The sequence below is a fragment of the Mesoplodon densirostris genome, chromosome 7 (genome assembly GCF_025265405.1).
Source record: "Mesoplodon densirostris isolate mMesDen1 chromosome 7, mMesDen1 primary haplotype, whole genome shotgun sequence".
In the NCBI taxonomy this organism is placed as follows: domain Eukaryota; kingdom Metazoa; phylum Chordata; class Mammalia; order Artiodactyla; family Ziphiidae; genus Mesoplodon; species Mesoplodon densirostris.
The window spans coordinates 38,209,669-38,226,685 of NC_082667.1; positions in this window are offsets into that span (position 1 = coordinate 38,209,669).

A 17,017-nucleotide genomic window follows, 5' to 3' on the forward strand; every position below is an offset into this window, starting at 1 on the left:
CTCTGCATAAATCACAGTAGGATCTTTTTTGATCCACCTCCTAGAGTAATGAAATAAAAAAGAAAACTAAACACATGGGACCTAATGAAATGTAAAAGCTTCTGCAAAGCAAAGGAAACTACAAACAAGACGAAAAGACAACCCTCAGAATGGCAGAAAATATTTGCAAACGAATCAATGGACAAATTATTAATCTCCAATATATATAAACAGCTCATGCAGCTCAATATTAATAAAACAAACAACCCAATACAAAAATGGGAAGAAGATCTAAATAGACATTTCTTCCAAGAAGACATAGAGGTGGCCGAGATGCACATGAAAAGCTGCTCAACATCACTAATTATTAGAGAAATGCAAATCGAAACTACAATGAGGTATCACCTCAAACCTGTTAGAATGGGCATCCTCAGAAAATCTAAAAACAACAAATGCTGGAGAAGAGGTGGAGAAAAGGAACCCTCTTCCACTATTTGTGGGAATGTAAATTGATACAGTCTCTATGGAGAACAGTATGGAGGTTCCTTAAAAAACTAAAAATAGAATTACCATATAATCCAGCAATCCCACTACTGGGCATATATCCAGAGAAAACCATAAATCAAAGAGACACATTCACCACAATGTTCATTGCAGCACTATTTACAATAGCCAGGTAATGAAAGCAACCTAAGTGCCCACAGACAGATGAATGGATAAAGATGTGGTACATATATACAATGGAATATTACTCAGCCATACATAGGAATGAAATTGGGTCATTTGTAGAGACGTTTATGGATCTAGAGACTGTCATACAGAGTGAAGTAAGTCAGAAAGAGAAAAACAAATATTGTATATTAATGCATATATGTGGAACCTAGAAAAATGGTACAGATGAACCGGTTTGCAGCGCAGAGATAGAGACACAGATGTAGAGAACAAACATATGGACACCAAGGGGGGAACGCCATGTGAGGGTGGTGGTGGGATGAACTGGGAGCCTGGGATTCACATGTGCACACTTATATGTATAAAATAGATATACAATAAGAACCTGCTGTATAAAAGGAATAAATAAATTTAAACAAATTAAAAATAAATAAACAAAATTTAATAAAACAGAAAAAAGTTTTTCCCTTCACTTAGATGTATTTATATGAATGTATTATTTCCATGCTTATATCTCTAAATTAAAAAAGAGGAATAAATAAAATCTACCTTGAACCAAAAAGAAAAAAGAAAAAAAAACAGAACCCACCAGTTATACAGAGGAAAATCATATCAGGGCACTTGCTCCAGTGTTAAAAATTTCTTAAGCTGGTCAGAGGTGGGAATTCATCTCCCATGCAGCCAGCAGCCCCACCCCCAGCAAAGAGCAGCCTCATTGCAAAGCTGGGGGACTGTGCCATGGCGTCTGTGAGTAAATGTGAGCTGAGCCCCAGGCCTGATGCAGCTGAACTGTTCCCACCCTTCCCAGGTAAAACACCTGAATATGTACAAGGACTTGAAAGCCTAGAGGAAGGGCCGTGGAGCCACACCAGCGACAGCACACAGGCCGACTTGGTGCCTGCAGGCCAGCCAGGATGGTCCTGGCCCCAGACGCTCTTCTGGAAGCTTTCCATTTCCCTACCTGAGACACCCCTCCTGTCCCGGCCCCCACTGCTTTTTTACTTCCTCACCTCAGCCCCGGGAGAAATTCCAGCGGCAGGTATGGGTGACACATCCTCTTCCTTAGCAGGTGGCAGCCTGGTAACTCCTGCAGAAAGTCCAGCAGAGCCCCACTCACACCGGGCCACCCACAAAGCCACGGGCCCTCACTCCCTCCCACCAGCCCAGCCCCGACACTGCTGACGGGGCAGAGAATATGGCGTCAGGCACAGCTGCAGGGGCTCTTGCTGCCTGGAGCGGTGTTTATATTGACCTCAACCCAGGCACACCTGGGGAGGGCTGGCCGGCAGTGTCAGGCTGCCCAAGTCAGCCAATCCTCACCCCTCAGGGGCTCACATTGCAGAAAAGGGAACTTGCTGAACGGGCCAGGTCCAAGGAACAGGTGTGGGCTCCTGAGAGCCAGCATAGACAGGGGGTTGCAGCTGCAGCTTGTTTTCTAATCATTTTATCTGGCCCATGAGTGGGAAACAACTTCAAGAAGACTCTGTCCTAATGAGAGGAACCCAGGAGTCAGGGAGAGGAGTGATGGTGGGTGGAGACAGAGGCCTGGTGCCCCGGCTGCAGTGGAAGTGTCTGGAAGACCAAGCGGAGAGAGGCCGAACAGAGTGATACTCAGGGTCACAGACCTGTCAGAGATGCTGTTTGTTAGTTCAAGTCCTGCTCTGAGGTGCTCTGTGTCAGCTGTGAGCGACAGGTGGGCTGGGGTTTCTCTGCAAGGTGGGCTATGTGCACGGTTCCTGTGTGCCCAGCCCTGCCGGGGTACTTGAACAGGGGAGCTCCATATCCTGGGAAGGGCCTGACTATGAGAGCCCCATGGGCTGCTGGGTAGCTGCACAGGTGAGCTCCATACCCTGGGAGGGACTTGACCACGAGAGCCCCGTGGGCTGCGGGGTGGGGGGAACCAGCCCAGGTGAGCTCCATATCCTGGGATTGGCCTGACCACGAGAGCCCCGTGGGCTGCTGGAGACCTGGTAAAGGATATCAGGAAAGTCAGTGAAGCCACTGAGGATATACATCCAGTAGCTCCTATTTCCTACACACTGCTGGTCATTCTACCATCCACCAGGACATGGCATTCTGTATTTGACTTCAATGATGCCTTCTTCTGTATTCCATTACTCCCAGAGTCACAAGAATTTTTGGCTTGTGAGTGGCAGGACACAACATGCAACAAAAGCAATAATGCTGGGCCGTCCTACACCAATGGTTCAAAAATTCCCACACCATAATTGGGGAAACGTTATCTAAAGACCTAAAAGTTCTACCTCTGTAAAAGGGGACCCTCCTTCAATATGCAGATGACATTCTGATCGCCAGCCCTACTAAAGACGCCTCTGAACTACCTAGCCAAGAAAGGATAGAAGGTGTCCAAGAAAAAGACTCAAATATTCCAGGCTAAGTTGACCTGCCTGGGCTTCATTCTCACAGATGTTCGGAGAAACCCATCCCAGGAAAGGGAAGAAGCCATTTGCAGCCTTACCTCTTCTAAAACTAGAAGACAGCTTAGGGGTTCGTGGGGAGGCCAAGGTTTTCTGCATCTGGATCTCTAACTACAGTCTAATAGCTGGGCCTCTATATGAAACACTGACACGAAAAGATGATGATCCTTTTGAATAGAATCCAGAAGCAGGCTTTCAAGAATGGAAAAAGCAGTCAGTTGAGACCCTTGCCCAGGAACTCCCTAATTTAGATAAACCCTTTGACCTTTACATTCCCAGTCAAAGGTTAATCAGCCTTGGGGCATTAGTGCGAAAACTGGGACCGCTTGAAATGGAGCAACAAAAGAATGCCCTTCAGGTATGATAAACTATGGTCACCAAGGGCTTTGCCCACCGTCCCATCAGGCCAGAATACTGGGGTATCTAAAAACCTGGAAATCAGCAGCCCACAAGGCAAGCTCCTTCCTAAGGGAAAAGGACCCCACGTGGTGATCCTAACAACCCATCATGACCTGAAGTTGCAGGGGTTGCTCCGTGGACACAGTGACCTTGAGTGAGGAGGCCCTCCAACTCCAACCTCCAGAGAGACAAACGGGGGCAACGGGCCCCCATGACGACTCATGTGACCATCACTTGACCTGGAGTTTCTCTCAGAAAACAACAAGGGTGTGCCCCGAAAGAGAAGACTACTGCTTGCAGGACTTACTGCACCCAGAGGGGAGCTAATAAGCTTGACGGGGGAACCGTATATCACGCATTCACCATAGAAAAGCCTACAGACACCACGGTGATGGTGGCCAATATGACCGGCTGGACTCCTGGCTACTTCAAAAGGCCATTGACTCAGTGGCCGTCATGGTCCTGGATCACCACCAACCCTGGACTGTCTGGGAGTTGAGCGGGCAGGGCTCTGACACCTGGTGCTGTTTGTACATTAATTCAGGAACCTAATTAAAGAAAGCACAGACTACTGGTCAGAGCATCGAGGCTGGCAGAAACCATCAGCCTAAGGTCGCCGAACAAATGTGGGGTGGGGTGAATCCTGTCCTGTCAGCGTCTCTGTGCATCTCTTTCCTGGACCCTAAAGGTCATTAGAATGTATAACACTTCCAATGCTGGTGCTCAGGCAGACGAGCAGTGAGGCAGGAGACCTGGGGACAATCAACCTCACCTGGAGGCTGCTGGGGAGAAGTTTTGCCCCTCCGCCCGGGTATGAGGACTCCCAATTCAGCATGAAGCAGTTACAGAAGAGGGGTCTGCACGCTCATTCCCCAAGAATGAGGAACCGGACAAAAAGCAGAAGAGATGTTCATCTCCGGCAAAGCCCATTAAAAATTCCTGAGAGATAAAAATAGAATCTGGGCAATAAAATAAAGTTTAACGTTTTTTTTCCTTTGTGATTTGTCTAATTTCACGTGCTCCTAGGGTTCCGCATGCAGAGGTCCCACACCCGGCACTTCAGACCCGATTTCCTAGTGCAGAATGGCTGGGTCGACACCTCAGCTAGTGGGGCCCCATGCAGACTCCGCGACATAGAGCCTGAGCTGCAGCCAACCTGGCCCTCGAGAGCTCAGTGCCCTCCCTCCCACTGACGCTGCTGGGATCCCTACACAGCAACCCAGCCCACAGCCTGCGGGGGAGTGCACGCTCTCACCTCTCCATTCTCTTTTCAAAATATAAAGTTTCTTTGCTTCTGAACCAAACTCAGTCTCGATCTGTTGGATCCAATGACACTGGGCAGGGAGACTGCTGTTGGGGTCCATTCTGGAGGATCAGTAACAGAAATTGAGAACATTGTAACTTCAATGAACAGATGTGTGAGCCAAACTGTAATTAACATAGAGCAGTGTATAAGGCTCGGGTAAAATAAGGTGTTTCTAAGACTTACGTTTGCTATTTCCATCACTTTGTTATAAGCAAATTCAGTGAAGACATTTGTCTTATTTGTCAGGTCAACGTTAGAGAAATGAAGTGATTTCTTTCCAAGGATGTACATCTAATAATCTTGGCTGAAGCTTCAATCTTGTTTTGAATGCTTTTCCATTGAAAATGATACCTCTCTTTCAGCTCCCCCACTTCTCAGAAGTATAAAATCTTATAATTTATTATTACCAAAGGGGAAAGGTAGGAGGAGGAATAAATTAACAGGTTGGGATTAACACATACACACTGCTATGTATAAAATAGATCATCAACAAGGAACTACTGTATAGCACAGGGAACTACACTGAATATTTTGCAATAACCTATAAGGGGAAATAATCTGAAAAAGAATAGATATTTTTATCGACATCATCTATCAATGACAGGTAAAATGTAACCTAAGGGAAGCCGATGGTGACCGCTTCTGATGCTGAAGACCTCAATCATCTAAAGTTCGGACTCTGCCTACTTCCCAAGGCCCTTAATGAACATACATGTAGCCATAGCTTAAAACTTACCCAGTTTGGGGTTTGGGGAGACACTGATTTGGAAAAATCTCTGGTGTTCTCCTTACATGCACGGGACCCTTCCTACAGCTAAAACATGCCTGTCACACCCAGAGGATGGTATACCATTTGATCAGGAAGAGTTTGCAAAAGGCATCTCAACTCCTCAACTCTTGGTGCTCGGGTTCACCCCTCCAGTGTCTTTCCTAACAATCTCCCCACTTGGGGATGTCAGCACCGTCAACATCCTGTTGCTCACAGTTTGGAATCTGTCCAGAGGATGAAGTGGAAGGATGAGAAACAATGAGAGACAAGTCCTAGGTGTTTGGACAGGCACATGCCACTCTAATTTCCAATCCAGAAGACAAATTCATCAAAGGCTAGAATTGCCCATGGAAACAGAATAGTGCTAGAGGAAATCCCACTGTTTTGTGACCAGTTTCCAAAAACACAAGTTGAAACATGGAACTCAGGAGCACTAAAATTCATGAAACTGCAAAGTTGAAAATATCTATCGTTGAAAAATGTCTTGAGGTAAGTCACCAAAAAGGACTTGTAAGCAAGGGAGAATGGCAGGAAACGGATTTGAAGAGGTAGAAAGGACTCCCCATTAAAGCACAAGAAAAGGGGCTGAACATCGCCAATGATGCAGTTGGCCAACAAGGGCGTATGCATTTTTTCTGAATATATTCAAGTAAAGGGTATGCACACTTTTTACCCAACCAAACAGGTGGGCACTGGAAATCAATACTACAAAATGTATCACTTCACATCAGTCAGAAGGGCCATCCACATAAAGTGTAAACACCAGAAATGCAGGACAGGGTGAGGAGAAAAGGGAGCCCTGTGAGGCTGATAGTGGAAATGTAAATTGCCAACGGCCGCTCTGGAGAAGTGTATTGTGTTTGCTAAAACATCTAAAATATGAGCTACAGAGCATAGGGCACTTGCAGTCATGGGCGTATACCTTGGGAAAAACAAAAATCGACTGGAAACAGGCACGCCAACGTTTACCACCTCTCTGTTAAAAGGAGCCTTGACTTGGATATAACCTAAATGTCCCTGGAAGGATAAAATGGATAAAAGAGATGTGGTACTTATGTAGAGTGGAATATTATTCAGCCAGAAATCAATGAAATAAGGCCAGTTGTAACAACTCTGGAGGAGTTACATACGATCATTCTAAGTGACATGTCAGAAAGAAAAAGACACATATCATAAGATGTCACTTAAAGGTGGAATCAAAAATGGCTACACATGAAATAAATTACAAAACACAAACATAGTCAAATATGTAGAAAACAGACATAAGGCTGCTAAATGGGAAAGGTGGGGAAGGGTGAGGTGTTATCCAGGAGGTTGAAATTAGCAATGATACCGTTCCAAGTAGCAAATTGAATAATCAACAAGGCCTACACGGTACCTCAAAGAACTGCACTCAGCACACTCAAGTCACTGGAAAATAATATATATGACTGGTAAGAATCTGAAAAAGAATTTATTGATGTCTCGCAATACGTGAATCAAGTGGATGTACAGCAGTAAAAAACAGAGCTTTGAAAATCAGCTGTAACCAATATAATAATAAATTTAAAATTATATATAAAAACAGTGAGATAGACAAAAATTCTTACAAATTTTGTTGAAGGGCTATGATGTACCATGAATTGAACCCATCTAGACCCACAGCAGGATGATATATAAGGCTGGAAGCTATTCACACTAAGAGATCTTAGAGAGGTTGGGTGAGGAAATGCAGACCTTTTAAAGTAATACTTCCTGGTACCCATTCCATGGGTCCCAAATCTGCAGGTTCAAGGGAATCTTCCTAAAATGAAAACATGCATGGGAAACCGAGACAAATGTACACCGTGTGATCAGGAACGGTGTCTAAAATGCATCTCATTTTTTATCTCCTGGTGCTGGGGTTTGCCATTCCAGCCACGTTACTAACAATCTCCCCACTTGGAGAATCAGCACCTTTAACATCCTGTTTCACACAGTTTTCAATTTGTGCAGAGGATAAACGGGAAGAGGGGGAACCAATGAGAGACTAGCTGTAGGAGTTTCGACAGGCACATGTCACTCTAATTTCCCATTAGGAAGAAGAATTAACCAAAGGCTCAGCCTGCCTCCGCAGAACCAGAATAGGGCCTGAAGCAATCCAGTGGTTTTGCGGCCAGCTCACAAAAAAAAAAGCGAGTTGAAAAATGGAGTTCAGGAGCAGGCAATTCAAAGACCTGCAAAGATATAAATGATAACCAATTTCCAAAAATATATTCAGGTAAGACAACGAAGAGGATCTGAATGAGAGGCAGAATTGCAGGAAACAGATTTCAAGAGGTAGATTGGACTCATATTTAAAGCACATGAAAAGTGGCAGAATTTCTAAAATGATGCAGTTGGGCAAAAAGGGCGTATGCGTTTTTTCCTGAATATCTTCAGGAAAAAAAGCATACACAATTTTTGGCCAACCAAGCAAGCAGGAAATGCAAATCCACACAACAAAGAATTCTCAATTTCCACTGCTCAGAAGGGCCATCCGAAAAAAGTGTAAAAACCAGAAATGCAGGAGAGGCCATTGAGAAGAGGGAGCCTTGTCATGCTGATGGGTGGGGTATACATATCCAAGAGCTGCTCTGGAGAAGTGTATGGTGTTTCCTAAAACATCTAAAAAACAAAGCTACCGAGCATAGGGCACTTCCTCTCATGGGCATATAACTTGGGAAGACTAAATATCAACAAGACACAAGCACCCCAAAGTTTAGGGCTGCTCTGTTTACAAGAACCTCAACTTTGGTACACCTTAATTATCCCAGGAAAGAGAAAAATGCATAAAGAACTTGTGGTAATTTTGTACAACGGAATATCCCTCAGACATGAAATCAATGTCATAAGGCCAGTAGCAGCATAATGAGTGGATTTAGGTACAATGATTCTAAGTGAAATAAGTCACACAGAAAAAGACACTTATCATAAGATATCACTTATAGAGGGAATGTAAACATCGCTACACATGAACTGAATTGCAAAACAGAACAGAGTCAGTCATTTAGAAAACACACTTATGCCTGCTTAAGGGGAAAGGTGTGGTGGGGTGACACATAAAACAAGACTTTGAAATTAGCACAGATACCGTTCTATAAATCAAATATGTAATAGAAAATACCTACTCCTTGCTCAGTGAACTGGACTCAACACTCCCTATTCACCAAAGAAGAATATATCTGACTAGTAAGAATCTTGAATCCTATGTATTGATATATCGCTGTAGGTTAATCAAGTCTGTGTACTGCAGCATAAACACAGAAGTGAAATTCAGGTAAACGCCATTATAAAAATAAATTTCAAACACAAAACACAGAGACAGTGAAAGAGAGATAAATTTTTACAAAATTCGTTCAGAGGCTGGGATGCAACCCGGACTGACCACATCTACATCCACAGCTGGATGAGACATAAGGCTGGAAACTCTTGGGGCAAAGAGGTTTGGTGTGGTTGGGTGAGCAAAGGCAGACCCTTTAAAATAATTCAGCATGTTACCCATTCCCTGGGTCCCAACTCTCCAGGTTGAAGGGAATCTTCCTACAGGTAAAAGATGCATGGGAAACCCAGAGGTTGTTATACCGTGTGATCTGGACAGGTTTCTAAAACACAAGTAATTTTTCAACAAATGGTGCTCCGGTTCACCATTTCACCCACTTTAGTAACAACCTCCTCACATGGAGAATTAGCACCTTTAACGTCCTGTTTCGCACAGTTACCAAATTGTGCATAAGATGAACGGGAAGATGGGGAAGCAATGAGAGACTAGCTATAGGTGTTTGGACGAGGGCATGTCACTCTATTTTCCCATCAAAAGAAGACTTAACCAAAGGCTCAGCCTGCCTCTCTGAAAACAAAATAGGTCCTAGAGGAATCCTTCAATTTTGTGGGCAGATCACATAAAAGCGAGGTGAAAACTGAAATTTAAGAGCTCAGCAATTCACAAACATGCAGAGTTATAAAATACAACTACCGTCCAAAAATATATTTAGATAAGGCAATGAATAGGATATGAAAGCAAGGCAGAATTGCAAGAAAAAAATTTCAAGAGGTACATTAAAGTCGCATTAAACCACATGTAAACTGGAAGAACTTCGACAATGATGCACTTGGCCAAAAAGGGCATATGCGTTTCTTCCTGAATATATTCAGGAAGAAACGCATATGCAATTTTAGGCCAACCAAGCAAGTGGGCAATGAAAATCCGCACTACCAAGAAGTATCACATACCACCGGTCAAAAGGGACATCTGAAAAAAGCATAAAAACAGGAAAGGCAGGACAGGCCATGGGGAACAGTGAGCATTTTTACACTGATGGGCGGGATGGAAATTTCCAACAGCCATTCAGGAGGAGTGCATTATGTTCCCTAAAGGAAGTAAAAACACAGCTACAGAGCCTAGGGCACGTCCAGTCATGGGCATATACCCTGGGAAATCTGAAAGTCAAAAAGACACAGCCACCCCAATATTTAGGGCTGCTCTGTTTACAAGAACCTCGACTTCGGCAAACCTGTAATATCGCAGGAAAGACAAAAATGGGTAAAGAAGTTGTGATACTTAGGTACGATGGAATATCCCTCAGCCATGAAATGAATGTCATAAGGCCAGTAGCAGCACAATGAGTGGATTTAGGTACGATGATTCTAAGTGAAATAACTCACACAGAAAAAGAAACTTATCATAAGATATCACTTACGAAGGGAGTGTAAGCTTGGCTACACATGAACTGAATTAAGAAACAGAACAGAGTCTCACATTTAGAAAACACTCTTATGCCTGCTTAAGGGGATAGGTGAGGTGGAGTGATGCATAAAACCAGAGTTTGATATTAGCACAGATACCGTTCCATAAACCATATATGTAATAGACAAGACCTACTCCTTGCTCAGTGAATGGGACTCAACACCCCCTATTCCCTGCAGAGGAATATATCTGACTAGTAAAATCTTAAAACCTATATACTGATATGTCTCCATAAGGGAATCAAGTGTGTCTAGAGCGGCATAAACACAGCAGTGAAAATCAGCTCACCCCATTATAAAAATGAATTTCAAAAACGAAACACAAAAACAGCGAAATTATTACACAATTTATTCAGGGGCTCTGATGAAACCTGGATTGTCCCTATCTACACCGACAGCTGGATGAGTCATAAGGCTGGACACTTCGGGCTGAGAGAACTGGTGAGAGTGGTTGAGGAAATGCAGACCCTTTATAACAATAATGCATGCCATCCATTCCAAGGGTCCCAACTCTCCAGTTGTAAGAGAATATTACTACACTTATAACATGCATGGGAAACCCAGAGAATGGGACACCGTTTGATTGGGAAATGTTTCCAGAATGCTCCTAATTTTTCCTCTCCTGGTGCTCCGGTTTGCCATTCCAGCCACTTTACCATCAATCTCCCCACTTGGAGAGTCAGCTCCTTTAACCGCCTGTTTCACACAGTTTGCAAATTGTGCAGTGGATGAAAGGGAAGAGGGGGAACCAATGAGCGACTATCTCTAGACATTTGGACTGGGACATGTCACTCTAATTTCCTGTCAGGAAGAAGAGATAACCAAAGGCTCAGCCTGCTGTCCCAGAAGCAGAATAGGGCCAGAAGCAATCCTGTGGTTTTGCGGACAGCTCACAAAAAAGCGAGTTGAAAAATGGAGCTCATGGGCAGAGCAATTCACAAACCTGCAGTTATAAAGGACAACTATCGTCCAAAAATCTGTTGAGGGAAGGTAACGAGGTTTACTTGAATGCTAGGCAGAATTGCAGGAAACAGATTTCAAGAGGTAGATTGGAATCACCTTTAAAGTAGAGGAAAACTGGCACAACTTCGACAATGATGCACTTGGCCAAAAAGGGCGTATGTGTTTTTTCCCAGGAAAAAACGCAAACGCCCTTTTTGGCCAACCAAGCAAGCGGGCAATGCAAAACCACACTACAAAGAAGTATCTGTTCCCACTGGTCAAATGGGACATCCGAAAAATGTTTAAAAACCAGAAGGCAAGACAGGCCCTGGAGAACAGGGAGCCTTGTTATGCTGATAGGCAGAATGTATATTGCCAACAGCCACTCAGGAGGAGTGCATTGTGTTCCCTAAAAGAAATAAACAACAGAGCGACAGAGCCTTGGGCACTTCCAGTCATGGGCACATACCTTGGGAAAACTGAAAATCAAAAAGACACAGCCACCCCAAAATGTACGGCTGCACTGTTTACAATAACCTCAACTATGGTACACCTTAAATATCCCTGGAAAGACAAAAAAGGGTACAGAAGTTGTGGTACTTACGTAAGATGGAATATCACTCAGCCATGAAATCAATGTCGTAAGGCCAGTAGCAGCATAATGAGTGGATTTAGGTACGATGATTCTAAGTGAAATAAGTCACACACAAACAGGAACTTATCATAAGATATCACTTATGAAGGGAATGTAAACATGGCTACACATGAACTGAATTAGGAAACAGAACAGAGTCTCACCTTTAGGAAACACTCTTATGCCTGCTTATGGGGAAAGGAGACGTGGGGTGATGGATAAAACCAGAGTTTGATATTAGCACAGGTACTGTTCCATAAACCAAATATGTAATAGACAAGACCTACTCCTTGCTCAGTGAACGGGACTCAATGCCACCTATTCCCCGGAGAGGAATATACCTGAGTAGTAAAAATCTTAAAACCTATGTATTGATATGTCTACATAAGGGAATCAAGTGTGTCTACAGCGGCAAAAACACCACAGTGAAAATCAGCTAAACCCCATTATAAAAATGAATTTCAAAAACAAAACACAAAAACAGCGAAATTATTACACAATTCCTCAGGGGCTCTGATGAAACCTGAATTGATGCTATCTACACCAACAGCAGGATGAGACATAAGGCTGGACACTTGGGGCTGAGAGGATTGGTGAGATTGTGTGAGCAAATGCAGACCCTTTAAAGCAATAATGCGTGCCACCCATTCCATGGGTCCCAACTCTCCAGGTTTAAGGGAATATTACTACAGCTATAACATGTATGGGAAACCCAGAGAATGGACACCCTGTGATCACGAAAGGTTTCTAAAATGTTCCTAATTTTTCCTCTCCTTGTGCTCCGGTTTGCCATTCCAGTCACTTTACTATCAATCTCCCCAATTGGAGAGTCAGCGCCTTAAAACTCCTGTTTCGCACAGTTTGCAATTTGTGCAGAGGATGAAAGGGAACAGGGAGAACCAATGAGAGAGTAGCTATAGGCATTTGGAGGGGCACATGCCACTCTAATTTCCCATCAGGATAATGAATTATCCAAAGTCTCAGCCTGCCCTCCTGGAACCAGAATAGGTCCTGAAGCAATCCTGTGGTTTTGCGGGCAACTCACAAAAAAGCGAGTTGAAAATGGAGCTCAGGGGCACAGCAATTCACAAACCTGCAGAGTTATAAAGGACAACTATCGTCCAAAAATCTGTTGAGGGAAGGCAAGGAAGCACACTTGAAAGTGAAGCTGAGTTGCAGGAAACAGATTTCAAGAGGTAGATGGGAATTGCCTTTAAAGCACAGGAAAAGTGGCACAACTTCGACATTAATGCACTTGGCCAAAAAGGGCGTATGTGTTTTTTCATGAATATATTCAGGAAAAACTGCATACGAAATTTTTGGCCAACCAAGCAAGCGGGCAATGCAAATCTGCACAACAAAGGAGTCTCCCTTCCCTGCGGTCAAAAGGGACTTCCAAAAAATGTGTAACAAGAAGAAAGGCAAAACAGGCCCTGGAGAACAGGGAGCCTTTCTATGCTGATGGGCGGGATGTACGTTGCCAACAGCCACTCAGGAGGAGTGCATTGTGTTCCCTAAAAGAAGTAAACAACAGAGCTACAGAGCCTAGCGCACTTCCAGTCATGGGCATATAACTTGGGAAAACTGAAAATCAAAAAGACAAATCCAATTCAAAATTTAGGGCTGCATTGTTTACAAGAACCTCGACTTTGGTACACCTTAAATATCCCAGGAAAGACAAAAATGGGTAAAGAAGTTGTGGTAATTACGTACGATCAAATAACCCTAAACCATGAAATCAATGTCATAAGGTCAGTAGCAGGATAATAAGTGGATTTAGGTACGATGATTCTAAGTGAAATAAGTCACACAGAAAAAGAAACTTATCATAAGATGTCACTTATGAAGGTAATGTAAACATGGCTACACATGAACTGAATTAGGAAAGAGAAGAGAGTCTCACTTTTAGAAAACACTCTTATGCCTGCTTAAGGGGAAAGGAGAGGTGGGCTGATGCATAAAACCAGAGCTTGATATTAGCACAGGTGCCATTCCATAAACCAAATATGTAATAGACAAGACCTACTATTTGCTCAGTGAATGGGACTCAACACCCCCTATTCCCCACAGAGGATTATATCTGACTAGCAAGAATTGTAAAGCCTATGTATTGATATGTCTCCATAAGGGAATCAAGTGTGCTTAGAGCAGCATAAACATGGCAGTGAAAATCAGCTAAACTCCATTATAAAAATGAATTTCAAAAACAAAACACAAAAACAGTGAAATTCTTACACAATTCCTTCAGGGGCTCTGATGAAACCTGGATTGACCCTATCTACACCGACAGCAGGTTGAGACATAAGGCTGGACACTTGGGTCTGAGAGGCTTGGTGAGATTGTGTGAGCAAATGCAGACCCTTTAAAGCAATAATGCGTTCCACCCAATCCATAGGTTCCAACTCTCCAGGCTTAAGGGAATCTTACTACAGCTATAACATGTATGGGAAAACCAGAGAATGGACACCCTGTGATAGTGAATGGTTTCTAAAACGCTCCTAATTTTTCCTCTCCTGGTGCTCCGTTTTGCCATTCCAGCCACTTTACTATCAATCTCCTCACTTGGAGAGTCAGCGCCTTTAACCTCCTGTTTCACCCAGTTTGCAAATTGTGCAGTGGATGAAAGAGAAGAGGGAGAACCAATGAGAGAGTAGCTGTAGGCATTTGGACTGGCACATGCCACTCTAAATTCCATTCAGGAAAAAGAATTAACCAAATTCTCAGCCTGCGCCCCAGGAACCAGTATAGGCCCTGAAGAAATCCTGTGGTTTTGCTGACAGCTCACAAAAAAGCGAGTTGAAAAACGGAGATCAGGGTCACAGCAATTCACAAACCTGCATAGTTATAAAGGACAACTATCGTCCAATAATCAGTTGAGGGAAGGCAACGAGGTTTACTTGAATGCTAGGCAGAATTGCAGGAAACAGATTTCAAGAGGTAGATTGGAATCACCTTTAAAGTAGAGGAAAACTGGCACAACTTCGACAATGATGCACTTGGCCAAAAAGAGCATATGCATTTTTTCCTGAATATATTCAGGAAAAAATGCATACACCATTTCTGGCCAACCAAGCAAGTGGCAAAGCAAAACCGCACTACAAAGAAGTATCTGTTCCCACTGGTCAAATGGGACATCCGAAAAATGTTTAAAAACCAGAAGGCAAGACAGGCCCTGGAGAACAGGGAGCCTTGTTATGCTGATAGGCGGGATGTATATTGCCAACAGCCACTCAGGAGGAGTGCATTGTGTTCCCTAAAAGAAATAAACAACAGAGTGACAGCCCTGGGCACTTCCAGTCATGGGTATATACCTTGGGAAAACTGAAAATCAAAAAGACACAGCCACCCCAAAATGTATGGCTGCACTGTTTACAATAACCTCGACTATGGTACACCTTAAATATCCCAGGAAAGACAAAAATGGGTAAAGAAGTTGTGGTACTTAAGTAAGATGCAATATCCCTCAGCCATGAAATCAATGTCATAAGGCCAGTAGCAGCATAATGAGTGGATTTAGGTACGATGATTCTAAGTGAAATAAGTCACACAGAAAAAGAAACTTATCATAAGATATCACTTATGAAGGCAATGTAAACATGGCTACACATGAACTGACTTAAGAAACAGAACAGAGTCTCACATTTAGAAAACACTCTTATGCCTGCTTATGGGGAAAGGAGAGGTGGGGTGATGGATAAAACCAGAGTTTGATATTAGCACAGGTGCCGTTCCATAAACCAGACATGTAATAGACAAGACCTACTCCTTGCTCAGTGAATGGGACTCAACAACCCCTATTGCCCGCAGAGGAATATATCTGACTAGTAAGAATCTTAAAACCTATGTATTTATATGTCTTCGTAAGGGAAACAAGTGTGTATAGAGTGGCATAAACACGGCAGTGAAAATCAGTTAAACCCCATTATAAAAATGAATTTCAGAAACAAAACACAAAAAGAGCGAAATTCTTACACAATTCCTTCAGGGTCTATGATGAAACCTGAGTTGACCCTATCTACACTGACAGCAGGATGAGACATAAGGCTGTACACTTGGGGCTGAGAGGATTGCTGAGATTGTGTGAGCAAATGCAGATACTTTAAGCAATAATGCATGCCACCCATTCCATGGGTCCCAACTCTCCAGGTTTAAGGGAATATTATTACAGCTATAACATGTATGGGAAACCCAGAGAATGGACACCCTGTGATCGTGAAAGTTTTCTAAAATGTTCCTAATTTTTCCTCTCCTTGTGTTCCGGTTTGCCATTCCAGCCTCTTTACTATCAATCTCCCCAATTGGAGTGTCAGCGCCTTTAACCTCCTGTTTCGCAGAGTTTGCAAATTGTGCAGAGGATGCAAGGGAAGAGGAAGAACCAATGAGAGAGTAGCTGTAGGCATTTGGAGGGCCACATGCCACTTTAATTTCCCGTCAGGAAGAAGAATTAACCAAACTCTCAGCCTGACCTCTGGAACGAGAATAGTTCCTGAAGGAATCCTGTGGTTCTGTGGGCAGCTCACAAAATAGCAATTTGAAAAATGAAGCTCAGGTGTACAGCAATTCACAAACCTGCAGAGCTACAAAGGACAACTATCATCCAAAAATCTGTTGAGGGTAGACAAGGAAGCACACTTGAATGCGAGTCAGTATTGCAGGAAACAGATTTCAAGAGGTAGATTGGAATCGCCTTTAAAGTACAGGAAATGTGGTACAACGTCGACAATAATGCACTTAGCCAAAAAGCGCATATGCATTTTTTCCTCAATATATTCAGGAAAAAATGCATACGCCCTTTTTGGCCAACCAAGCAAGCGAGCAATGCAAATCTGCACTACACAGGAGTCTCACTTCCCACCAGTCAAAAGGGACATCCAAAAAATGTGTAATAACCAGAAAGGCAAGACAGGCCCAGGAGAACAGGGAGCCTTGTTATGCTGATGGGCGGGATGTAAGTTGCCAACAGCCACTAAGGAGGAGTGCATTGTGTTCCCTAAAAGAAGTAAACAACAGAGCTACAGAGTCTAGGGCACTTCCAGTCATGGGCATATAACTTGGGAAAATTGAAAATAAAAAAGACAAAGCCAATTCAAAATTTAGGGCTGCATTGTTTACAAGAACCTCAATGTCAGTACAAC